Here is a 27,493-nt window from a genome sequence, read left to right as displayed (position 1 = left end):
TGGTGTTCAACCTTCCCAAGTTCTCTCACGTCACCCCGCTCCTCCGCTCTCTCCACTGGCTTCCAGTTGAAGCTCGCATCCGCTACAAGACCATGGTGCTTGCCTACGGAGCTGTGAGGGGAACGGCACCTCAGTACCTCCAGGCTCTGATCAGGCCCTACACCCAAACAAGGGCACTGCGTTCATCCACCTCTGGCCTGCTCGCCTCCCTACCACTGAGGAAGTACAGTTCCCGCTCAGCCCAGTCAAAACTGTTCGCTGCTCTGGCCCCCCAATGGTGGAACAAACTCCCTCACGACGCCAGGACAGCGGAGTCAATCACCACCTTCCGGAGACACCTGAAACCCCACCTCTTTAAGGAATACCTAGGATAGGATAAAGTAATCCTTCTCACTCCCCCCCCCTTAAAAGATTTAGATGCACTATTGTAAAGTGGCCGTTCCACTGGATGTCATAAGGTGAATGCACCAATTTGTAAGTCGCTCTGGATAAGAGCGTCTGCTAAATGACTTAAATGTAAATGTTAAATGTCTACTAATAACAACCTCATGAAAGGCTGCTCTACTCCACTAATAACAATCTCATGAAAGGCTGCTCTACTCTACTAATACCAACCTCATGAAAGGCTACTCTACTCTACTCCACTAATAACAACCTCATGAAAGGCTGCTCTACTCCACTAATAACAACCTCATGAAAGGCTGCTCTACTCTACTAATAACAACCTCATGAAAGGCTACTCTACTAATAACAACCTCATGAAAGGCTACTCTACTCTACTCCACTAATAACAACCTCATGAAAGGCTACTCTACTCTACTAATAACAACCTCATGAAAGGCTGCTCTACTCCACTAATAACAACCTCATGAAAGGCTGCTCTACTCTACTAATAACAACCTCATGAAAGGCTGCTCTACTCCACTAATACCAACCTCATGAAAGGCTACTCTACTCTACTAATAACAACCTCATGAAAGGCTACTCTACTCTACTAATAACAACCTCATGAAAGGCTACTCTACTCTACTCCACTAATAACAACCTCATGAAAGGCTACTCTACTCTACTAATAACAACCTCATGAAAGGCTGCTCTACTCCACTAATAACAACCTCATGAAAGGCTACTCTACTCTACTCCACTAATAACAACCTCATGAAAGGCTACTCTACTCTACTAATAACAACCTCATGAAAGGCTGCTCTACTCCACTAATAACAACCTCATGAAAGGCTGCTCTACTCTACTAATACCAACCTCATGAAAGGCTACTCTACTCTACTCCACTAATAACAACCTCATGAAAGGCTGCTCTACTCCACTAATAACAACCTCATGAAAGGCTGCTCTACTCTACTAATAACAACCTCATGAAAGGCTACTCTACTAATAACAACCTCATGAAAGGCTACTCTACTCTACTCCACTAATAACAACCTCATGAAAGGCTACTCTACTCTACTAATAACAACCTCATGAAAGGCTGCTCTACTCCACTAATAACAACCTCATGAAAGGCTGCTCTACTCTACTAATAACAACCTCATGAAAGGCTGCTCTACTCCACTAATACCAACCTCATGAAAGGCTGCTCTACTCTACTAATAACAACCTCATGAAAGGCTACTCTACTCCACTAATAACAACCTCATGAAAGGCTGCTCTACTCTACTAATAACAACCTCATGAAAGGCTACTCTACTCCACTAATAACAACCTCATGAAAGGCTGCTCTACTCTACTAATAACAACCTCATGAAAGGCTACTCTACTCTACTAATAACAACCTCATGAAAGGCTACTCTACTCTACTAATAACAACCTCATGAAAGGCTGCTCTACTCCACTAATAACAACCTCATGAAAGGCTGCTCTACTCTACTAATAACAACCTCATGAAAGGCTACTCTACTCTACTAATAACAACCTCATGAAAGGCTGCTCTACTCCACTAATACCAACCTCATGAAAGGCTACTCTACTCTACTAATAACAACCTCATGAAAGGCTGCTCTACTCTACTAATACCAACCTCATGAAAGGCTACTCTACTCTACTCCACTAATAACAACCTCATGAAAGGCTGCTCTACTCCACTAATAACAACCTCATGAAAGGCTGCTCTACTCTACTAATAACAACCTCATGAAAGGCTACTCTACTCTACTAATAACAACCTCATGAAAGGCAGCTCTACTCTACTAATAACAACCTCATGAAAGGCTGCTCTACTCCACTAATAACAACCTCATGAAAGGCTACTCTACTCCACTAATAACAACATCATGAAAGGCTACTCTACTCTACTAATAACAACCTCATGAAAGGCTGCTCTACTCTACTAATAACAACCTCATGAAAGGCTGCTCTACTCTACTAATACCAACTTCATGAAAGGCTGCTCTACTCTACTCTACTAATAACAACCTCATGAAAGGCTGCTCTACTCTACTCTACTAATACCAACCTCATGAAAGGCTGCTCTACTCTACTAATACCAACCTCATGAAAGGCTGCTCTACTCCACTAATAACAACCTCATGAAAGGCTGCTCTACTCTACTCTACTAATAACAACCTCATGAAAGGCTGCTCTACTCTACTAATAACAACCTCATGAAAGGCTACTCTACTCTACCGAGTTGCGCAGCGGTCTAAGGCACAGCATCTCAGTGTAAGACCCGACAGTGCATCTCACTGCAGTACCTGGTTCGAATCCAGGCTGTATCACCGGCCGTGATTGGGTGTCCCATAGGGCGGCGCACAATTGGCACAGCATCGTCTGGGTTTGGCCAAGGTAGGCCGTCATTGAATATAAGAATTTGTTCATAACTGACTTGCCTAGTTAAATAAAGGTTAAATATATATATATATTAAATGCTCTGCGCTACTCTGCTGCTCTGCCCTACCCTACTCTGCCCTACTCTTCCCTGCCATACCCTACTCTGCCATACCCTACTCTGCCATACCCTACTCTGCCCTACCCCACTCTGCCCTACCCTACTCTGCCCTACCCTACTCTGCCCTACTCTGCTCTACTCTGCTCTGCTCTACTCTGCCCTGCTCTGCTCTGCTCTACTCTGCCCTACACTACTCTGCCCTACTCTGCCCTACACTGCTCTGCCCTGCTCTGCCCTACTCTGCTCTACTCTGCTCTGCCCTACTCTGCCCTACTCTGCCCTACTCTGCTGCTCTGCCCTACCCTACCCTACACTGCCCTACTCTACCCTACTCTACTCTGCCCTACTCTACTCTGCTGCTCTGCCCTACCCTACTCTGCCCTACTCTTCCCTGCCGTGCTCTACTCTACCCTACTCTGCTCTACCCTACTCTACCCTACTCTACTCTACCCTACTCTGCTCTACTCTGCCCTACTCTGCCCTACTCTACTCTGCCCTACTCTACTCTGCCCTACTCTACTCTGCCCTACTCTACTCTGCCCTACTCTACTCTGCCCTACTCTACTCTGCCCTACTCTACTCTGCCCTGCCCTACTCTGCCCTACTCTACTCTGCCCTACTCTACTCTGCCCTACTCTACTCTGCCCTACTCTACCCTACTCTACTCTACCCTACTCTACTCTACCCTACTCTACCCTACTCTACTCTGCCCTACTCTACCCTACTCTGCCCTACTCTGCTGCTCTGCCCTACCCTACCCTACTCTTCTCTGCCCTACACTACTCTGCCGTACTCTGCTCTACTCTACCCTACTCTGCCCTGCCCTACTCTGCCCTGCCCTACTCTGCCCTGCCCTACTCTGCCCTGCCCTACTCTGCCCTACTCTACTCTGCCCTGCCCTACTCTGCTGCTCTGCCCTACCCTACCCTACTCTTCTCTGCCCTACACTACTCTGCCGTACTCTGCTCTACTCTACCCTACTCTGCCCTACTCTGCCCTGCCCTACTCTGCCCTGCCCTACTCTGCCCTGCCCTACTCTGCCCTACTCTGCCCTGCCCTACTCTGCCCTACTCTGCCCTACACTACTCTGCCCTGCCCTACTCTGCCCTGCCCTACTCTGCCCTGCCCTACTCTGCCCTGCCCTACTCTGCCCTACACTACTCTGCTCACCCTGGCCGCTCCCACTGTTTTGAACCAGTCAGAGCCAGATCAGTACTGCTTAGTTTACTATGGGCATTACTATGTTTTTGGCAGGCAGGATGTCACTTAGAAACCCTCGGCGGGGTTGTAAAACAAACGGATGTACCGGGTTTTCAGGGGAAATGGAAAGAGAGCCTGTGACACTTTTTGGAAGTGTAACAAGCAGACACGCCATCTTAACTCCTCCTCCACATTTACTGGATTGGTTGAACAGTGTAGAAGAGAACCACCCCCCCACCCCCCACCCAAAGGAACGCTGCTCTGGCCTGGAACGTGAAGTTACACACCTACAGGTCTGTAGTTGCAGGAATAATACAACACAGCATGCATAGTAATAGTATCACTATGTCCACTGTGAAACAAAACATTCAAATGTTCCAATATCTAGGCTATAATAACAAGACCATCGTTTGGTACTCGAACAATATGATACTCTTAACGTTCTAAAGACTGTTTAAAACACCTCTGAAAAAGAGGTAACCTAGGTAACGTTCTAAAGACTGTTAAAAACACCTCTGAAAAAGAGGTAACCTAGGTAACGTTCTAAAGACTTAAAAACAACTCTGAACATACAATTATACGGACACTACACACCCACATACTGCTGCTACTCTGTTCATCTTATATCCTGTTGCCATGTCACCTTCCCCCTATCTCTACCTCCATCACTATACATATCTACCTCCATCACTCCAGTATCTCTGTCACCTTCCCCCTATCTCTACCTCCATCACTATACATATCTACCTCCATCACTCCAGTATCTCTGTCACCTTCCCCCTATACATATCTACCTCCATCACTCCAGTATCCCCTTCCCCCTATACATATCTACCTCCATCACTCCAGTATCCCTGTCTCCTTCCCCCTATACATATCTACCTCCATCACTCCAGTATCCCCTTTCCCCTATACATATCTACCTCCATCACTCCAGTATCCCTGTTCCCTTCCCCCTATACATATCTACCTCCATCACTCCAGTATGCCCTTCCCCCTATACATATCTACCTCCATCACTCCAGTATCCCTGTCTCCTTCCCCCTATACATATCTACCTCCATCACTCCAGTATCCCCTTTCCCCTATACATATCTACCTCCATCACTCCAGTATCCCTGTTCCCTTCCCCCTATACATATCTACCTCCATCACTCCAGTATGCCCTTCCCCCTATACATATCTACCTCCATCACTCCAGTATCCCTGTCTCCTTCCCCCTATACATATCTACCTCCATCACTCCAGTATCCCCTTTCCCCTATACATATCTACCTCCATCACTCCAGTATCCCCTTCCCCCTATACATATCTACCTCCATCACTCCAGTATCCCTGTCTCCTTCCCCCTATACATATCTACCTCCATCACTCCAGTATCCCCTTTCCCCTATACATATCTACCTCCATCACTCCAGTATCCCTGTTCCCTTCCCCCTATACATATCTACCTCCATCACTCCAGTATCCCTGTCCCCTATACATATCTACCTCCATCACTCCAGTATCCCCGTCTCCTTCCCCCTATACATATCTACCTCTATCACTATACATATCTACCTCCATCACTATACATATCTACCTCCATCACTATACATATCTACCTCCATCACTATACATATCTACCTCCATCACTATACATATCTACCTCCATCACTATACTTATCTACCTCCATCACTATACTTATCTACCTCCATCACTATACATATCTACCTCCATCACTATACATATCTACCTCCATCACTATACATATCTACCTCCATCACTCCAGTATCCCTGTCCCCTTCCCCCTATACATATCTACCTCCATCACTCCAGTATCCCCTTCCCCCTATACATATGTACCTCCATCACTCCAGTATCCCTGTCTCCTTCCCCCCATACATATCTACCTCCATCACTCCAGTATCCCTGTCCCCTTACCCCTATACATATCTACCTCCATCACTCCAGTATCCCCTTCCCCCTATACATATCTACCTCCATCACTCCAGTATCCCTGTCACCTTCCCCCTATACATATCTACCTCCATCACTCCAGTATCCCTGTCCCCTTCCCCCTATACATATCTACCTCCATCACTCCAGTATCCCTGTCTCCTTCCCCCTATACATATCTACCTCCATCACTCCAGTATCCCTGTCTCCTTCCCCCTATACATATCTACCTCCAACACTCCAGTATCCCTGTCTCCTTCCCCCTATACATATCTACCTCCATCACTCCAGTATCCCCTTCCCCCTATACATATCTACCTACATCACTCCAGTGTCACCTTCCCCCTATACATATCTACCTCCATCACTCCAGTATCCCTGTCTCCTTCCCCCTATACATATCTACCTCCATCACTCCAGTATCCCTGTCTCCTTCCCCCTATACATATCTACCTCCATCACTCCAGTATCCCTGTCCCCTATACATATCTACCTCCATCACTCCAGTATCCCTGTCTCCTTCCCCCTATACATATCTACCTCCATCACTCCAGTATCCCCTTCCCCCTATACATATCTACCTCCATCACTCCAGGATCCCTGTCACCTTCCCCCTATACATATCTACCTCCATCACTCCAGTATCCCTGTCTCCTTCCCCCTATACATATCTACCTCCATCACTCCAGTATCCCTGTCCCCTATACATATCTACCTCCATCACTCCAGTATCCCTGTCCCCTTCCCCCTATACATATCTACCTCCATCACTCCAGTATCCCTGTCTCCTTCCCCCTATACATATCTACCTCCATCACTCCAGTATCCCTGTCCCCTTCCCCCTATACATATCTACCTCCATCACTCCAGTATCCCCTTCCCCCTATACATATGTACCTCCATCACTCCAGTATCCCTGTCTCCTTCCCCCCATACATATCTACCTCCATCACTCCAGTATCCCTGTCTCCTTCCCCCTATACATATCTACCTCCGTCACTCCAGTGTTCCTGTCCCCTTCCCCCTATACATATCTACCTCCATCACTCCAGTATCCCTGTCCCCTTCCCCCTATACATATCTACCTCCATCACTCCAGTATCCCTGTCTCCTTCTCCCTATACATATCTACCTCCATCACTCCAGTATCCCTGTCCCCTTCCCCCTATACATATCTACCTCCATCACTCCAGTGTCCCTGTCTCCTTCCCCCTATACATATCTACCTCCATCACTCCAGTATCCCTGTCTCCTTCCCCCTATACATATCTACCTCCATCACTCCAGTATCCCTGTCCCCTATACATATCTACCTCCATCACTCCAGTATCCCTGTCCCCCTATACATATCTACCTCCATCACTCCAGTATCTCTGTCACCTTCCCCCTATACATATCTACCACCATCACTCCAGTATCCCTGTCTCCTTCCCCCTATACATATCTACCTCCATCACTCCAGTATCCCTGTCCCCTATACATATCTACCTCCATCACTCCAGTATCCCTGTCCCCTTCCCCCTATACATATCTACCTCCATCACTCCAGTATCCCTGTCTCCTTCCCCCTATACATATCTACCTCCATCACTCCAGTATCCCTGTCCCCTTCCCCCTATACATATCTACCTCCATCACTCCAGTATCCCCTTCCCCCTATACATATGTACCTCCATCACTCCAGTATCCCTGTCTCCTTCCCCCCATACATATCTACCTCCATCACTCCAGTATCCCTGTCTCCTTCCCCCTATACATATCTACCTCCGTCACTCCAGTGTTCCTGTCCCCTTCCCCCTATACATATCTACCTCCATCACTCCAGTGTCCCTGTCCCCTTCCCCCTATACATATCTACCTCCATCACTCCAGTATCCCTGTCTCCTTCTCCCTATACATATCTACCTCCATCACTCCAGTATCCCTGTCCCCTTCCCCCTATACATATCTACCTCCATCACTCCAGTGTCCCTGTCTCCTTCCCCCTATACATATCTACCTCCATCACTCCAGTATCCCTGTCTCCTTCCCCCTATACATATCTACCTCCATCACTCCAGTATCCCTGTCCCCTATACATATCTACCTCCATCACTCCAGTATCCCTGTCCCCCTATACATATCTACCTCCATCACTCCAGTATCTCTGTCACCTTCCCCCTATACATATCTACCACCATCACTCCAGTATCCCTGTCCCCTTCCCCCTATACATATCTACCTCCATCACTCCAGTATCCCTGTCCCCTTCCCCCTATACATATCTACCTCCATCACTCCAGTATCCCTGTCTCCTTCCCCCTATACATATCTACCTCCATCACTCCAGTATCCCCGTCTCCTTCCCCCTATACATATCTACCTCCATTACTCCAGTATCCCTGTCTCCTTCCCCCTATACATATCTACCTCCATCACTCCAGTATCCCTGTACATTGTTAATATGGTACTGACCCTGTATATAGTCACCTTACCCCTATACATATCTACCTCCATTACTCCAGTATCCCTGTCCCCTTCCCCCTATACATATCTACCTCCATCACTCCAGTATCCCTGTCCCCTTCCCCCTATACATATCTACCTCCATCACTCCAGTGTCCCCTTCCCCCTATACATATCTACCTCCATCACTCCAGTATCCCTGTTCCCTTCCCCCTATACATATCTACCTCCATCACTCCAGTATCCCTGTCTCCTTCCCCCTATACATAACTACCTCCATCACTCCAGTATCTCCTTCCCCCTATACATATCTACCTCCATCACTCCAGTATCTCTGTCTCCTTCCCCCTATACATATCTACCTCCATCACTCCAGTATCCCTGTCTCCTTACCCCTATACATATCTACCTCCATCACTCCAGTATCCCTGTCTCCTTACCCCTATACATATCTACCTCCATCACTCCAGTATCCCTGACCCCTTCCCCCTATACATATCTACCTCCATCACTCCAGTATCCCTGTCTCCTTCCCCCTATACATATCTACCTCCATCACTCCAGTATCTCCTTCCCCCTATACATATCTACCTCCATCACTCCAGTATCCCTGTCTCCTTCCCCCTATATATATCTACCTCCATCACTCCAGTATCCCCTTCCCCCTATACATATCTACCTCCATCACTCCAGTATCCCTGTCCCCTTCCCCCTATACATATCTACCTCCATCACTCCAGTATCCCTGTCTCCTTACCCCTATACATATCTACCTCCATCACTCCAGTATCCCTGTCCCCTTCCCCCTATACATATCTACCTCCATCACTCCAGTATCCCTGTCTCCTTACCCCTATACATATCTACCTCCATCACTCCAGTATCACCTTACCCCTATACATATCTACCTCCATCACTCCAGTATCCCTGTCTCCGTCCCCCTATACATATCTACCTCCATCACTCCAGTATCCCTGTCTCCTTCCTCCTATACATATCTACCTCCATCACTCCAGTATCCCTGTCTCCTTACCCCTATACATATCTACCTCCATCACTCCAGTATCCCTGTCTCCGTCCCCCTATACATATCTACCTCCATCACTCCAGTATCCCTGTCTCCTTCCCCCTATACATATCTACCTCCATCACTCCAGTATCCCTGTCTCCTTCCCCCTATACATATCTACCTCCATCACTCCAGTATCCCCGTCTCCTTCCCCCTATACATATCTACCTCCATCACTCCAGTATCACCTTACCCCTATACATATCTACCTCCATCACTCCAGTATCCCTGTCTCCGTCCCCCTATACATATCTACCTCCATCACTCCAGTATCCCTGTCTCCTTCCTCCTATACATATCTACCTCCATCACTCCAGTATCCCTGTCCCCTTTCCCCTATACATATCTACCTCCATCACTCCAGTATCCCCTTCCCCCTATACATATCTACCTCCATCACTCCAGTATCCCTGTCACCTTCCCCCTATACATATCTACCTCCATCACTCCAGTATCCCTGTCACCTTCCCCCTATACATATCTACCTCCATCACTCCAGTATCCCTGTCCCCTTCCCCCTATACATATCTACCTCCATCACTCCAGTATCCCTGTCTCCTTCCCCCTATACATATCTACCTCCATCACTCCAGTATCCCTGTCTCCTTCCCCCTATACATATCTACCTCCAACACTCCAGTATCCCTGTCTCCTTCCCCCTATACATATCTACCTCCATCACTCCAGTATCCCCTTCCCCCTATACATATCTACCTACATCACTCCAGTGTCACCTTCCCCCTATACATATCTACCTCCATCACTCCAGTATCCCTGTCTCCTTCCCCCTATACATATCTACCTCCATCACTCCAGTATCCCTGTCTCCTTCCCCCTATACATATCTACCTCCATCACTCCAGTATCCCCTTCCCCCTATACATATCTACCTCCATCACTCCAGGATCCCTGTCACCTTCCCCCTATACATATCTACCTCCATCACTCCAGTATCCCTGTCTCCTTCCCCCTATACATATCTACCTCCATCACTCCAGTATCCCTGTCCCCTATACATATCTACCTCCATCACTCCAGTATCCCTGTCCCCTTCCCCCTATACATATCTACCTCCATCACTCCAGTATCCCTGTCTCCTTCCCCCTATACATATCTACCTCCATCACTCCAGTATCCCTGTCCCCTTCCCCCTATACATATCTACCTCCATCACTCCAGTATCCCCTTCCCCCTATACATATGTACCTCCATCACTCCAGTATCCCTGTCTCCTTCCCCCCATACATATCTACCTCCATCACTCCAGTATCCCTGTCTCCTTCCCCCTATACATATCTACCTCCGTCACTCCAGTGTTCCTGTCCCCTTCCCCCTATACATATCTACCTCCATCACTCCAGTATCCCTGTCCCCTTCCCCCTATACATATCTACCTCCATCACTCCAGTATCCCTGTCTCCTTCTCCCTATACATATCTACCTCCATCACTCCAGTATCCCTGTCCCCTTCCCCCTATACATATCTACCTCCATCACTCCAGTGTCCCTGTCTCCTTCCCCCTATACATATCTACCTCCATCACTCCAGTATCCCTGTCTCCTTCCCCCTATACATATCTACCTCCATCACTCCAGTATCCCTGTCCCCTATACATATCTACCTCCATCACTCCAGTATCCCTGTCCCCCTATACATATCTACCTCCATCACTCCAGTATCTCTGTCACCTTCCCCCTATACATATCTACCACCATCACTCCAGTATCCCTGTCTCCTTCCCCCTATACATATCTACCTCCATCACTCCAGTATCCCTGTCCCCTATACATATCTACCTCCATCACTCCAGTATCCCTGTCCCCTTCCCCCTATACATATCTACCTCCATCACTCCAGTATCCCTGTCTCCTTCCCCCTATACATATCTACCTCCATCACTCCAGTATCCCTGTCCCCTTCCCCCTATACATATCTACCTCCATCACTCCAGTATCCCCTTCCCCCTATACATATGTACCTCCATCACTCCAGTATCCCTGTCTCCTTCCCCCCATACATATCTACCTCCATCACTCCAGTATCCCTGTCTCCTTCCCCCTATACATATCTACCTCCGTCACTCCAGTGTTCCTGTCCCCTTCCCCCTATACATATCTACCTCCATCACTCCAGTGTCCCTGTCCCCTTCCCCCTATACATATCTACCTCCATCACTCCAGTATCCCTGTCTCCTTCTCCCTATACATATCTACCTCCATCACTCCAGTATCCCTGTCCCCTTCCCCCTATACATATCTACCTCCATCACTCCAGTGTCCCTGTCTCCTTCCCCCTATACATATCTACCTCCATCACTCCAGTATCCCTGTCTCCTTCCCCCTATACATATCTACCTCCATCACTCCAGTATCCCTGTCCCCTATACATATCTACCTCCATCACTCCAGTATCCCTGTCCCCCTATACATATCTACCTCCATCACTCCAGTATCTCTGTCACCTTCCCCCTATACATATCTACCACCATCACTCCAGTATCCCTGTCCCCTTCCCCCTATACATATCTACCTCCATCACTCCAGTATCCCTGTCCCCTTCCCCCTATACATATCTACCTCCATCACTCCAGTATCCCTGTCTCCTTCCCCCTATACATATCTACCTCCATCACTCCAGTATCCCCGTCTCCTTCCCCCTATACATATCTACCTCCATTACTCCAGTATCCCTGTCTCCTTCCCCCTATACATATCTACCTCCATCACTCCAGTATCCCTGTACATTGTTAATATGGTACTGACCCTGTATATAGTCACCTTACCCCTATACATATCTACCTCCATTACTCCAGTATCCCTGTCCCCTTCCCCCTATACATATCTACCTCCATCACTCCAGTATCCCTGTCCCCTTCCCCCTATACATATCTACCTCCATCACTCCAGTGTCCCCTTCCCCCTATACATATCTACCTCCATCACTCCAGTATCCCTGTTCCCTTCCCCCTATACATATCTACCTCCATCACTCCAGTATCCCTGTCTCCTTCCCCCTATACATAACTACCTCCATCACTCCAGTATCTCCTTCCCCCTATACATATCTACCTCCATCACTCCAGTATCTCTGTCTCCTTCCCCCTATACATATCTACCTCCATCACTCCAGTATCCCTGTCTCCTTACCCCTATACATATCTACCTCCATCACTCCAGTATCCCTGTCTCCTTACCCCTATACATATCTACCTCCATCACTCCAGTATCCCTGTCCCCTTCCCCCTATACATATCTACCTCCATCACTCCAGTATCCCTGTCTCCTTCCCCCTATACATATCTACCTCCATCACTCCAGTATCTCCTTCCCCCTATACATATCTACCTCCATCACTCCAGTATCCCTGTCTCCTTCCCCCTATATATATCTACCTCCATCACTCCAGTATCCCCTTCCCCCTATACATATCTACCTCCATCACTCCAGTATCCCTGTCCCCTTCCCCCTATACATATCTACCTCCATCACTCCAGTATCCCTGTCTCCTTACCCCTATACATATCTACCTCCATCACTCCAGTATCCCTGTCCCCTTCCCCCTATACATATCTACCTCCATCACTCCAGTATCCCTGTCTCCTTACCCCTATACATATCTACCTCCATCACTCCAGTATCACCTTACCCCTATACATATCTACCTCCATCACTCCAGTATCCCTGTCTCCGTCCCCCTATACATATCTACCTCCATCACTCCAGTATCCCTGTCTCCTTCCTCCTATACATATCTACCTCCATCACTCCAGTATCCCTGTCTCCTTACCCCTATACATATCTACCTCCATCACTCCAGTATCCCTGTCTCCGTCCCCCTATACATATCTACCTCCATCACTCCAGTATCCCTGTCTCCTTCCCCCTATACATATCTACCTCCATCACTCCAGTATCCCTGTCTCCTTCCCCCTATACATATCTACCTCCATCACTCCAGTATCCCCGTCTCCTTCCCCCTATACATATCTACCTCCATCACTCCAGTATCCCCGTCTCCTTCCCCCTATACATATCTACCTCCATCACTCCAGTATCCCTCTCCCCTTCCCCCTATACATATCTACCTCCATTACTCCAGTATCCCTGTCTCCTTCCCCCTATACATATCTACCTCCATCACTCCAGTATCCCCTTCCCCCTATACATATCTACCTCCATCACTCCAGTATCCCCTTCCCCCTATACATATCTACCTCCATCACTCCAGTAACCCTGTCTCCTTCCCCCTATACATATCTACCTCCATCACTCCAGTATCCCCTTCCCCCTATACATATCTACCTCCATCACTCCAGTATCCCTGTCCCCTTCCCCCTATACATATCTATCTCCGTCACTCCAGTATCACCTTACCCCTATACATATCTACCTCCATCACTCCAGTATCCCTGTCTCCTTCCCCCTATACATATCTACCTCATCACTCCAGTATCCCTGTCCCCTTCCCCCTATACATATCTACCTCCGTCACTCCAGTATCCCTGTCTCCTTACCCCTATACATATCTACCTCCGTCACTCCAGTATCCCTGTCTCCTTACCCCTATACATATCTACCTCAATCACTCCAGTATCCCTGTCTCCCTCCCCCTATACATATCTACCTCCATCACTCCAGTATCCCTGTCCCCTTCCCCCTATACATATCTACCTCCATCACTCCAGTATCCCCTTCCCCCTATACATATCTACCTCCATCACTCCAGTATCCCTGTCCCCTTCCCCCTATACATATCTACCTCCATCACTCCAGTATCCCTGTCTCCTTCCCCCTATACATATCTACCTCCATCACTCCAGTATCCCTGTCCCCTTCCCCCTATACATATCTACCTCCATCACTCCAGTATCCCTGTCTCCTTCCCCCTATACATATCTACCTCCATCACTCCAGTATCCCTGTCTCCTTCCCCCTATACATATCTACCTCCATCACTCCAGTATCCCTGTCCCCTATACATATCTACCTCCATCACTCCAGTATCCCTGTCTCCTTCCCCCTATACATATCTACCTCCATCACTCCAGTATCCCTGTCTCCTTCCCCCTATACATATCTACCTCCATCACTCCAGTATCCCTGTCTCCCTCCCCCTATACATATCTACCTCCATCACTCCAGTATCCCTGTCCCCTTCCCCCTATACATATCTACCTCCATCACTCCAGTATCCCTGTCTCCTTCCCCCTATACATATCTACCTCCATCACTCCAGTATCCCAGTCTCCTTCCCCCTATACATATCTACCTCCATCACTCCAGTATCCCTGTCCCCTTCCCCCTATACATATCTACCTCCATCACTACAGTATCCCTGTCTCCCTTCCCCTATACATATCTACCTCCATCACTCCAGTATCCCTGTCCCCCTATACATATCTACCTCCATCACTCCAGTATCTCTGTCACCTTCCCCCTATACATATCTACCACCATCACTCCAGTATCCCTGTCTCCTTCCCCCTATACATATCTACCTCCATCACTCCAGTATCCCAGTCCCCTTCCCCCTATACATATCTACCTCCATCACTCCAGTGTTCCTGTCCCCTTCCCCCTATACATATCTACCTCCATCACTCCAGTATCCCTGTCCCCCTATACATATCTACCTCCATCACTCCAGTATCTCTGTCACCTTCCCCCTATACATATCTACCACCATCACTCCAGTATCTCTGTCACCTTCCCCCTATACATATCTACCTCCATCACTCCAGTATCCCAGTCCCCTTCCCCCTATACATATCTACCTCCATCACTCCAGTATCCCTGTCTCCTTCCCCCTGTACATGTCTACCTCCATCACTCCAGTATCCCTGTCTCCTTCTCCCTATACATATCTACCTCCATCACTCCAGTATCCCTGTCCCCTTACCCCTATACATATCTACCTCCATCACTCCAGTATCCCTGTTCCCTTCCCCCTATACATATCTACCTCCATCACTCCAGTATCCCTGTCCCCTTCCCCCTATACATATCTACCTCCATCACTCCAGTATCCCTGTCTCCTTCCCCCTATACATATCTACCTCCATCACTATACACATCTACCTCCATCACTCCAGTATCCCTGTCACCTTCCCCCTATACATATCTACCTCCATCACTCCAGTATCCCTGTCCCCTTCCCCCTATACATATCTACCTCCATCACTCCAGTATCCCCTTCCCCCTATAAATATCTACCTACATCACTCCAGTATCTCCTTCCCCCTATTCATATCTACCTCCATCACTCCAGTATCCCTGTTCCCTTCCCCCTATACATATCTACCTCCATCACTCCAGTATCCCTGTCTCCTTCCCCCTATACATATCTACCTCCATCACTCCAGTATCCCCTTCCCCCTATACATATCTACCTCCATCACTCCAGTATCCCTGTCCCCTATACATATCTACCTCCATCACTCCAGTATCATTGTCTCCTTCCCCCTATACATATCTACCTCCATCACTCCAGTATCCCCTTCCCCCTATACATATCTACCTCCATCACTCCAGTATCCCCTTCCCCCTATACATATCTACCTCCATCACTCCAGTATCCCTGTCTCCTTCCCCCTATACATATCTACCTCCATTACTCCAGTATCCCTGTCTCCTTCCCCCTATACATATCTACCTCCATCACTCCAGTATCCCTGTCCCCTATACATATCTACCTCCATCACTCCAGTATCCCTGTCCCCTTCCCCCTATACATATCTACCTCCATCACTCCAGTATCCCTGTCTCCTTCCCCCTATACATATCTACCTCCATTACTCCAGTATCCCTGTCTCCTTCCCCCTATACATATCTACCTCCGTCACTCCAGTATCCCTGTCTCCTTCCCCCTATACATATCTACCTCCATCACTCCAGTATCCCTGTCTCCTTCCCCCTATACATATCTACCTCCATTACTCCAGTATCCCTGTCTCCTTCCCCCTATACATATCTACCTCCGTCACTCCAGTATCCCTGTCTCCTTCCCCCTATACATATCTACCTCCATTACTCCAGTATCCCTGTCTCCTTCCCCCTATACATATCTACCTCCGTCACTCCAGTATCCCTGTCTCCTTCCCCCTATACATATCTACCTCCATCACTCCAGTATCTCTGTCACCTTCCCCCTATACATATCTACCACCATCACTCCAGTATCCCTGTCTCCTTCCCCCTATACATATCTACCTCCATCACTCCAGTATCCCAGTCCCCTTCCCCCTATACATATCTACCTCCATCACTCCAGTATCCCTGTCTCCTTCCCCCTGTACATGTCTACCTCCATCACTCCAGTATCCCTGTCTCCTTCTCCCTATACATATCTACCTCCATCACTCCAGTATCCCTGTCCCCTTACCCCTATACATATCTACCTCCATCACTCCAGTATCCCTGTTCCCTTCCCCCTATACATATCTACCTCCATCACTCCAGTATCCCTGTCCCCTTCCCCCTATACATATCTACCTCCATCACTCCAGTATCCCTGTCTCCTTCCCCCTATACATATCTACCTCCATCACTATACACATCTACCTCCATCACTCCAGTATCCCTGTCACCTTCCCCCTATACATATCTACCTCCATCACTCCAGTATCCCCTTCCCCCTATAAATATCTACCTACATCACTCCAGTATCTCCTTCCCCCTATACATATCTACCTCCATCACTCCAGTATCCCTGTTCCCTTCCCCCTATACATATCTACCTCCATCACTCCAGTATCCCTGTCTACTTCCCCCTATACATATCTACCTCCATCACTCCAGTATCCCCTTCCCCCTATACATATCTACCTCCATCACTCCAGTATCCCTGTCCCCTATACATATCTACCTCCATCACTCCAGTATCCCTGTCTCCTTCCCCCTATACATATCTACCTCCATCACTCCAGTATCCCCTTCCCCCTATACATATCTACCTCCATCACTCCAGTATCCCCTTCCCCCTATACATATCTACCTCCATCACTCCAGTATCCCTGTCTCCTTCCCCCTATACATATCTACCTCCATTACTCCAGTATCCCTGTCTCCTTCCCCCTATACATATCTACCTCCATCACTCCAGTATCCCTGTCACCTTCCCCCTATACATATCTACCTCCATCACTCCAGTATCCCTGTCCCCTATACATATCTACCTCCATCACTCCAGTATCCCTGTCCCCTTCCCCCTATACATATCTACCTCCATCACTCCAGTATCCCTGTCTCCTTCCCCCTATACATATCTACCTCCATTACTCCAGTATCCCTGTCTCCTTCCCCCTATACATATCTACCTCCGTCACTCCAGTATCCCTGTCACCTTACCCCTATACATATCTACCTCCATCACTCCAGTATCTCCTTCCCCCTATACATATCTACCTCCATCACTCCAGTATCTCTGTCTCCTTCCCCCTATACACATCTACCTCCATCACTCCAGTATCCCTGTCTCCTTCCCCCTATACATATCTACCTCCATCACTCCAGTATCCCTGTCTCCTTACCCCTATACATATCTACCTCCATCACTCCAGTATCCCTGTCTCCTTACCCCTATACATATCTACCTCCATCACTCCAGTATCCCTGTCCCCTTCCCCCTATACATATCTACCTCCATCACTCCAGTATCCCTGTCTCCTTCCCCCTATACATATCTACCTCCATCACTCCAGTATCTCCTTCCCCCTATACATATCTACCTCCATCACTCCAGTATCCCTGTCTCCTTCCCCCTATACATATCTACCTCCATCACTCCAGTATCCCCTTCCCCCTATACATATCTACCTCCATCACTCCAGTATCCCTGTCCCCTTCCCCCTATACATATCTACCTCCATCACTCCAGTATCCCTGTCTCCTTACCCCTATACATATCTACCTCCATCACTCCAGTATCCCTGTCCCCTTCCCCCTATACATATCTACCTCCATCACTCCAGTATCCCTGTCTCCTTACCCCTATACATATCTACCTCCATCACTCCAGTATCCCTGTCTCCGTCCCCCTATACATATCTACCTCCATCACTCCAGTATCCCTGTCCCCTTCCCCCTATACATATCTACCTCCATCACTCCAGTATCCCTGTCCCCTTCCCCCTATACATATCTACCTCCATTACTCCAGTATCCCTGTCTCCTTCCCCCTATACATATCTACCTCCGTCACTCCAGTATCCATGTCACCTTACCCCTATACATATCTACCTCCATCACTCCAGTGTCCCCTTCCCCCTATACATATCTACCTCCATCACTCCAGTATCCCTGTCACCTTCCCCCTATACATATCTACCTCCATCACTCCAGTATCCCTGTCTCCTTCCCCCTATACATATCTACCTCCATCACTCCAGTATCCCCTTCCCCCTATACATATCTACCTCCATCACTCCAGTAACCCTGTCTCCTTCCCCCTATACATATCTACCTCCATCACTCCAGTATCCCTGTCCCCTTCCCCCTATACATATCTATCTCCGTCACTCCAGTATCACCTTACCCCTATACATATCTACCTCCATCACTCCAGTATCCCTGTCTCCTTCCCCCTATACATATCTACCTCCATCACTCCAGTATCCCTGTCTCCTTCCCCCTATACATATCTACCTCATCACTCCAGTATCCCTGTCCCCTTCCCCCTATACATATCTACCTCCGTCACTCCAGTATCCCTGTCTCCTTACCCCTATACATATCTACCTCCGTCACTCCAGTATCCCTGTCTCCTTACCCCTATACATATCTACCTCCATCACTCCAGTATCCCTGTCTCCTTCCCCCTATACATATCTACCTCCATCACTCCAGTATCCCTGTCTCCCTCCCCCTATACACATCTACCTCCATCACTCCAGTATCCCTGTCCCCTTCCCCCTATACATATCTACCTCCATCACTCCAGTATCCCCTTCCCCCTATACATATCTACCTCCATCACTCCAGTATCCCTGTCTCCTTCCCCCTATACATATCTACCTCCATCACTCCAGTATCCCTGTCCCCTTCCCCCTATACATATCTACCACCATCACTCCAGTATCCCTGTCCCCTTCCCCCTATACATATCTACCTCCATCACTCCAGTATCCCCTTCCCCCTATACATATCTACCTCCATCACTCCAGTATCCCTGTCTCCTTCCCCCTATACATATCTACCTCCATCACTCCAGTATCCCTGTCTCCTTCCCCCTATACATATCTACCTCCATCACTCCAGTATCCCTGTCCCCTTCCCCCTATACATATCTACCTCCATCACTCCAGTATCCCTGTCTCCTTCCCCCTATACATATCTACCTCCATCACTCCAGTATTCCTGTCTCCTTCCCCCTATACATATCTACCTCCATCACTCCAGTATCCCTGTCCCCTATACATATCTACCTCCATCACTCCAGTATCCCTGTCTCCTTCCCCCTATACATATCTACCTCCATCACTCCAGTATCCCCTTCCCCCTATACATATCTACCTCCATCACTCCAGTATCCCTGTCCCCTATACATATCTACCTCCATCACTCCAGTATCCCTGTCTCCTTCCCCCTATACATATCTACCTCCATCACTCCAGTATCCCCTTCCCCCTATACATATCTACCTCCATCACTCCAGTATCCCCTTCCCCCTATACATATCTACCTCCATCACTCCAGTATCCCTGTCACCTTCCCCCTATAAATATCTACCTCCATCACTCCAGTATCCCTGTCTCCTTCCCCCTATACATATCTACCTCCATTACTCCAGTATCCCTGTCTCCTTCCCCCTATACATATCTACCTCCATCACTCCAGTATCCCTGTCCCCTATACATATCTACCTCCATCACTCCAGTATCCCTGTCCCCTTCCCCCTATACATATCTACCTCCATCACTCCAGTATCCCTGTCCCCTTCCCCCTATACATATCTACCACCATCACTCCAGTATCCCCGTCTCCTTCCCCTATACATATCTACCTCCATTACTCCAGTATCCCTGTCTCCTTCCCCCTATACATATCTACCTCCATCACTCCAGTATCCCCGTCTCCTTCCCCCTATACATATCTACCTCCATTACTCCAGTATCCCTGTCTCCTTCCCCCTATACATATCTACCTCCATCACTCCAGTATCTCTGTCTCCTTCCCCCTATACACATCTACCTCCATCACTCCAGTATCCCTGTCTCCTTCCCCCTATACATATCTACCTCCATCACTCCAGTATCCCTGTCTCCTTACCCCTATACATATCTACCTCCATCACTCCAGTATCCCTGTCTCCTTACCCCTATACATATCTACCTCCATCACTCCAGTATCCCTGTCCCCTTCCCCCTATACATATCTACCTCCATCACTCCAGTATCCCTGTCTCCTTCCCCCTATACATATCTACCTCCATCACTCCAGTATCTCCTTCCCCCTATACATATCTACCTCCATCACTCCAGTATCCCTGTCTCCTTCCCCCTATACATATCTACCTCCATCACTCCAGTATCCCCTTCCCCCTATACATATCTACCTCCATCACTCCAGTATCCCTGTCCCCTTCCCCCTATACATATCTACCTCCATCACTCCAGTATCCCTGTCTCCTTACCCCTATACATATCTACCTCCATCACTCCAGTATCCCTGTCCCCTTCCCCCTATACATATCTACCTCCATCACTCCAGTATCCCTGTCTCCTTACCCCTATACATATCTACCTCCATCACTCCAGTATCCCTGTCTCCGTCCCCCTATACATATCTACCTCCATCACTCCAGTATCCCTGTCCCCTTCCCCCTATACATATCTACCTCCATTACTCCAGTATCCCTGTCTCCTTCCCCCTATACATATCTACCTCCGTCACTCCAGTATCCATGTCACCTTACCCCTATACATATCTACCTCCATCACTCCAGTGTCCCCTTCCCCCTATACATATCTACCTCCATCACTCCAGTATCCCTGTCTCCTTCCCCCTATACATATCTACCTCCATCACTCCAGTATCCCTGTCTCCTTCCCCCTATACATATCTACCTCCATCACTCCAGTATCCCCTTCCCCCTATACATATCTACCTCCATCACTCCAGTAACCCTGTCTCCTTCCCCCTATACATATCTACCTCCATCACTCCAGTATCCCCTTCCCCCTATACATATCTACCTCCATCACTCCAGTATCCCTGTCCCCTTCCCCCTATACATATCTATCTCCGTCACTCCAGTATCACCTTACCCCTATACATATCTACCTCCATCACTCCAGTATCCCTGTCTCCTTCCCCCTATACATATCTACCTCCATCACTCCAGTATCCCTGTCTCCTTCCCCCTATACATATCTACCTCATCACTCCAGTATCCCTGTCCCCTTCCCCCTATACATATCTACCTCCGTCACTCCAGTATCCCTGTCTCCTTACCCCTATACATATCTACCTCCGTCACTCCAGTATCCCTGTCTCCTTACCCCATACATATCTACCTCCATCACTCCAGTATCCCTGTCTCCTTCCCCCTATACATATCTACCTCCATCACTCCAGTATCCCTGTCTCCCTCCCCCTATACATATCTACCTCCATCACTCCAGTATCCCTGTCCCCTTCCCCCTATACATATCTACCTCCATCACTCCAGTATCCCCTTCCCCCTATACATATCTACCTCCATCACTCCAGTATCCCTGTCTCCTTCCCCCTATACATATCTACCTCCATCACTCCAGTATCCCTGTCCCCTTCCCCCTATACATATCTACCTCCATCACTCCAGTATCCCTGTCTCCTTCCCCCTATACATATCTACCTCCATCACTCCAGTATCCCTGTCCCCTTCCCCCTATACATATCTACCGCCATCACTCCAGTATCCCTGTCTCCTTCCCCCTATACATATCTACCTCCATCACTCCAGTATTCCTGTCTCCTTCCCCCTATACATATCTACCTCCATCACTCCAGTATCCCTGTCCCCTATACATATCTACCTCCATCACTCCAGTATCCCTGTCTCCTTCCCCCTATACATATCTACCTCCATCACTCCAGTATCCCTGTCTCCTTCCCCCTATACATATCTACCTCCATCACTACAGTATCCCTGTCTCCCTCCCCCTATACATATCTACCTCCATCACTCCAGTATCCCTGTCCCCCTATACATATCTACCTCCATCACTCCAGTATCTCTGTCACCTTCCCCCTATACATATCTACCACCATCACTCCAGTATCCCTGTCTCCTTCCCCCTATACATATCTACCTCCATCACTCCAGTATCCCTGTCTCCTTCCCCCTATACATATCTACCTCCATCACTCCAGTATTCCTGTCTCCTTCCCCCTATACATATCTACCTCCATCACTCCAGTATCCCTGTCCCCTATACATATCTACCTCCATCACTCCAGTATCCCTGTCTCCTTCCCCCTATACATATCTACCACCATCACTCCAGTATCCCTGTCTCCTTCCCCCTATACATATCTACCTCCATCACTCCAGTATCCCTGTCCCCTTCCCCCTATACATATCTACCTCCATCACTCCAGTATCCCTGTCTCCTTCCCCCTATACATATCTACCTCCATCACTCCAGTATCCCCTTCCCCCTATACATATCTACCTCCATCACTCCAGTATCCCTGTCCCCTTCCCCCTATACATATCTACCTCCATCACTACAGTATCCCTGTCTCCCTCCCCCTATACATATCTACCTCCATCACTACAGTATCCCTGTCTCCCTCCCCCTATACATATCTACCTCCATCACTCCAGTATCCCTGTCCCCCTATACATATCTACCTCCATCACTCCAGTATCTCTGTCACCTTCCCCCTATACATATCTACCACCATCACTCCAGTATCCCTGTCTCCTTCCCCCTATACATATCTACCTCCATCACTCCAGTATCCCTGTCCCCTTCCCCCTATACATATCTACCTCCATCACTCCAGTATCCCTGTCCCCTTCCCCCTATACATATCTACCTCCATCACTCCAGTATCCCTGTCTCCTTTCCCCTATACATATCTACCTCCATCACTCCAGTATCCCTGTCCCCTTCCCCCTATACATATCTACCTCCATCACTATACATATCTACCTCCATCACTCCAGTATCCCTGTCTCCTTCCCCCTATACATATCTACCTCCATCACTCCAGTATCCCAGTCCCCTTCCCCCTATACATATCTACCTCCATCACTCCAGTATCCCAGTCTCCTTCCCCCTATACATATCTACCTCCATCACTCCAGTGTTCCTGTCCCCTTCCCCCTATACATATCTACCTCCATCACTCCAGTATCCCTGTCTCCTTCCCCCTGTACATGTCTACCTCCATCACTCCAGTATCCCTGTCTCCTTCTCCCTATACATATCTACCTCCATCACTCCAGTATCCCTGTCCCCTTACCCCTATACATATCTACCTCCATCACTCCAGTATCCCTGTTCCCTTCCCCCTATACATATCTACCTCCATCACTCCAGTATCCCCTTCCCCCTATACATATCTACCTCCATCACTCCAGTATCCCCTTACCCCTATACATATCTACCTCCATCACTCCAGTATCCCTGTCTCCTTACCCCTATACATATCTACCTCCATCACTCCAGTATCCCTGTCTCCTTCCCCCTATACATATCTACCTCCATCACTCCAGTATCCCCTTCCCCCTATACATATCTACCTCCATCACTCCAGTAACCCTGTCTCCTTCCCCCTATACATATCTACCTCCATCACTCCAGTATCCCCTTCCCCCTATACATATCTACCTCCATCACTCCAGTAACCCTGTCTCCTTCCCCCTATACATATCTACCTCCATCACTCCAGTATCCCCTTCCCCCTATACATATCTACCTCCATCACTCCAGTATCCCTGTCCCCTTCCCCCTATACATATCTATCTCCGTCACTCCAGTATCACCTTACCCCTATACATATCTACCTCCATCACTCCAGTATCCCTGTCTCCTTCCCCCTATACATATCTACCTCCATCACTCCAGTATCCCTGTCCCCTTCCCCCTATACATATCTACCTCCGTCACTCCAGTATCCCTGTCTCCTTACCCCTATACATATCTACCTCCGTCACTCCAGTATCCCTGTCTCCTTCCCCCTATACATATCTACCTCCATCACTCCAGTATCCCTGTCTCCCTCCCCCTATACATATCTACCTCCATCACTCCAGTATCACTGTCCCCTTCCCCCTATACATATCTACCTCCATCACTCCAGTATCCACTTCCCCCTATACATATCTACCTCCATCACTCCAGTATCCCTGTCTCCTTCCCCCTATACATATCTACCTCCATCACTCCAGTATCCCTGTCTCCTTCCCCCTATACATATCTACCTCCATCACTCCAGTATCCCTGTCCCCTTCCCCCTATACATATCTACCTCCATCACTCCAGTATCCCTGTCTCCTTCACCCTATACATATCTACCTTCATCACTCCAGTATCCCTGTCTCCTTCCCCCTATACATATCTACCTCCATCACTCCAGTATCCCTGTCCCCTATACATATCTACCTCCATCACTCCAGTATCCCTGTCTCCTTCCCCCTATACATATCTACCTCCATCACTCCAGTATCCCTGTCTCCTTCCCCCTATACATATCTACCTCCATCACTACAGTATCCCTGTCTCCCTCCCCCTATACATATCTACCTCCATCACTCCAGTATCCCTGTCTCCTTCCCCCTATACATATCTACCTCCATCACTCCAGTATCCCTGTCTCCTTCCCCCTATACATATCTACCTCCATCACTCCAGTATCCCTGTCCCCTATACATATCTACCTCCATCACTCCAGTATCCCTGTCTCCTTCCCCCTATACATATCTACCTCCATCACTCCAGTATCCCAGTCTCCTTCCCCCTATACATATCTACCTCCATCACTCCAGTATCCCTGTCCCCTTCCCCCTATACATATCTACCTCCATCACTACAGTATCCCTGTCTCCCTCCCCCTATACATATCTACCTCCATCACTCCAGTATCCCTGTCCCCTTCCCCCTATACATATCTACCTCCATCACTCCAGTATCTCTGTCACCTTCCCCCTATACATATCTACCACCATCACTCCAGTATCCCTGTCTCCTTCCCCCTATACATATCTACCTCCATCACTCCAGTATCCCTGTCTCCTTCCCCCTATACATATCTACCTCCATCACTCCAGTATCCCTGTCCCCTTCCCCCTATACATATCTACCTCCATCACTCCAGTATCCCTGTCCCCTTCCCCCTATACATATCTACCTCCATCACTCCAGTATCCCTGTCCCCTTCCCCCTATACATATCTACCTCCATCACTCCAGTATCCCTGTCCCCTTCCCCCTATACATATCTACCTCCATCACTCCAGTATCCCTGTCTCCTTCCCCCTGTACATGTCTACCTCCATCACTCCAGTATCCCTGTCTCCTTCTCCCTATACATATCTACCTCCATCACTCCAGTATCCCTGTCCCCTTACCCCTATACATATCTACCTCCATCACTCCAGTATCCCTGTTCCCTTCCCCCTATACATATCTACCTCCATCACTCCAGTATCCCCTTCCCCCTATACATATCTACCTCCATCACTCCAGTATCCCCTTACCCCTATACATATCTACCTCCATCACTCCAGTATCCCTGTCTCCTTACCCCTATACATATCTACCTCCATCACTCCAGTATCCCTGTTCCCTTCCCCCTATACATATCTACCTCCATCACTCCAGTATCCCTGTCTCCTTCCCCCTATACATATCTACCTCCATCACTCCAGTATCCCCTTCCCCCTATACATATCTACCTCCATCACTCCAGTAACCCTGTCTCCTTCCCCCTATACATATCTACCTCCATCACTCCAGTATCCCCTTCCCCCTATACATATCTACCTCCATCACTCCAGTAACCCTGTCTCCTTCCCCCTATACATATCTACCTCCATCACTCCAGTATCCCCTTCCCCCTATACATATCTACCTCCATCACTCCAGTATCCCTGTCCCCTTCCCCCTATACATATCTATCTCCGTCACTCCAGTATCACCTTACCCCTATACATATCTACCTCCATCACTCCAGTATCCCTGTCTCCTTCCCCCTATACATATCTACCTCCATCACTCCAGTATCCCTGTCCCCTTCCCCCTATACATATCTACCTCCGTCACTCCAGTATCCCTGTCTCCTTACCCCTATACATATCTACCTCCGTCACTCCAGTATCCCTGTCTCCTTCCCCCTATACATATCTACCTCCATCACTCCAGTATCCCTGTCTCCCTCCCCCTATACATATCTACCTCCATCACTCCAGTATCCCTGTCCCCTTCCCCCTATACATATCTACCTCCATCACTCCAGTATCCACTTCCCCCTATACATATCTACCTCCATCACTCCAGTATCCCTGTCTCCTTCCCCCTATACATATCTACCTCCATCACTCCAGTATCCCTGTCTCCTTCCCCCTATACATATCTACCTCCATCACTCCAGTATCCCTTTCCCCTTCCCCCTATACATATCTACCTCCATCACTCCAGTATCCCTGTCTCCTTCCCCCTATACATATCTACCTCCATCACTCCAGTATCCCTGTCTCCTTCCCCCTATACATATCTACCTCCATCACTCCAGTATCCCTGTCCCCTATACATATCTACCTCCATCACTCCAGTATCCCTGTCTCCTTCCCCCTATACATATCTACCTCCATCACTCCAGTATCCCTGTCTCCTTCCCCCTATACATATCTACCTCCATCACTACAGTATCCCTGTCTCCCTCCCCCTATACATATCTACCTCCATCACTCCAGTATCCCTGTCTCCTTCCCCCTATACATATCTACC

General features: G+C 48.4%; 1 protein-coding gene across 5 annotated transcripts in view; it reads right to left on the bottom strand.

Moving 5' to 3' along the window:
• The window catches only part of nme7 (NME/NM23 family member 7), a 189,250-nt gene that overhangs the window by 105,172 nt on the left and 56,585 nt on the right, over positions 1–27,493 (bottom strand). The gene's annotated exons all lie outside the window — the stretch shown is intronic.

This window comes from Salvelinus alpinus, chromosome 15, assembly GCF_045679555.1.
Source record: "Salvelinus alpinus chromosome 15, SLU_Salpinus.1, whole genome shotgun sequence".
Classification (NCBI taxonomy): domain Eukaryota; kingdom Metazoa; phylum Chordata; class Actinopteri; order Salmoniformes; family Salmonidae; genus Salvelinus; species Salvelinus alpinus.
The sequence above is the reverse complement of the archived record's forward strand: the minus strand, read 5'-3'. Positions and strand labels throughout refer to the sequence as shown.